Raw genomic sequence first — 1,384 nt, 5'->3', positions numbered from 1 at the left:
CCTGATCTGCTTATCAAAATTAAAGCCGCTATCAAATATCACTCCAAGGTTTTATCTGTGAGTGAGGGGGCTGAAGCACCTAAACTGGATACAACCGTGGCTGGATCGGGGATAATAACAATTTCAGTCTTGCTCATTTAAATGAAATGAAAAAGGAGAAACCACTTCTGTCCGAACACTGTGGATATACTGTTATTTCTCAATAACAACTCATAAACAGTTACACAAGCACACCCTCTTTACCAATTAACCCCAAAACAAACTTTGTCGAAGTCCATACTATAATCTGTATTTGCACCAGTCCATGTGAAAATGACATCTGTCTGAATTTGTAGGCCACATCTCACGAATGTAGCAGCACCATTTAAATGTTTTCTTAACACAAAATATAAGTGAGGAGCATATAGGGCTACAGTCAGACGTGCCACATAAGGAACATGGTCTTCAACATGTGTCCATGTTTATTTTATATTTTATTATGTCAGCTTGAAACCATACAACCATGTAGTGTAGTCGAACAGGAATGTGCATGGTGAATCAAATCCCAAACAATCCATGAACCAATAAGCGACACGTCTTGACTGCACTTAAATTTCTTGACCACTAGATGTCCTACTCGAGCACTGTGTCATTGAGGCCTTGAGTAATGAACCATTTGTGTGAACACTGTGTGGAAGCTTCAACAAGGCCTCATCGGCCATCACTACTCTCAGGTTAGATAATACAGGACAGGGTCAAAGCCAGCAAACATAAACAACCGAGGGACCCAGAAACATGAGGTCAGAGAGGGGGATACAAACTGTTTTATTATGGTGTGGACAGGAAGAGAAATGGAGTAGGGGTGATCCTGAAGGAGGAGCTGGTGAGTAATGTTTTAGAGGTGAAAACAGTGTCAGACAGGGTGATCAGTCTGAAGTTGGAAACAAAAGGGGTAATGTTGACTGTGGTCAGTGGTTATGCTCCACATGTAGGATGTGAGTCAGAAGAGGAGGAGAGATTCTGGGGTGAGTCAGATGAGGTGATGGAGAGTATTCCCAGAGGGGAGAGAGTGGTGATTGGGGCAGACTTCAACGGGCATGTTGGTGAGGAGAACAAAGGTGATGAGGAGGTGATGGGAGTCCGATAGTCAATATGCAGAAAAACACAAGCAGAAACAGAGGGGTTAGGCAAAACACGGTGGTCAAACAGTAATCCAGAGTCAGAGCTGGAGTCACAGGAACAAGTAAAATGCTGGAAAGTCTGAACGGGAGTTAGAACAACCAGGCAGCTTCCTACAGGGTGAGAAGCTGCTATATACTGTTGTGTGGGTAATCAGAAGCAGGTGAAACCAATCTGGGTGATGTGATAAGGTTCCCAAGAGTCAGGGTGAGCTGGGGGCAGGAAG

The sequence above is a fragment of the Monopterus albus genome, unplaced genomic scaffold (assembly GCF_001952655.1).
Source record: "Monopterus albus unplaced genomic scaffold, M_albus_1.0 scaffold459.1, whole genome shotgun sequence".
Classification (NCBI taxonomy): Eukaryota; Metazoa; Chordata; class Actinopteri; order Synbranchiformes; family Synbranchidae; genus Monopterus; species Monopterus albus.
Note: the sequence above shows the minus strand (reverse complement) of the source record.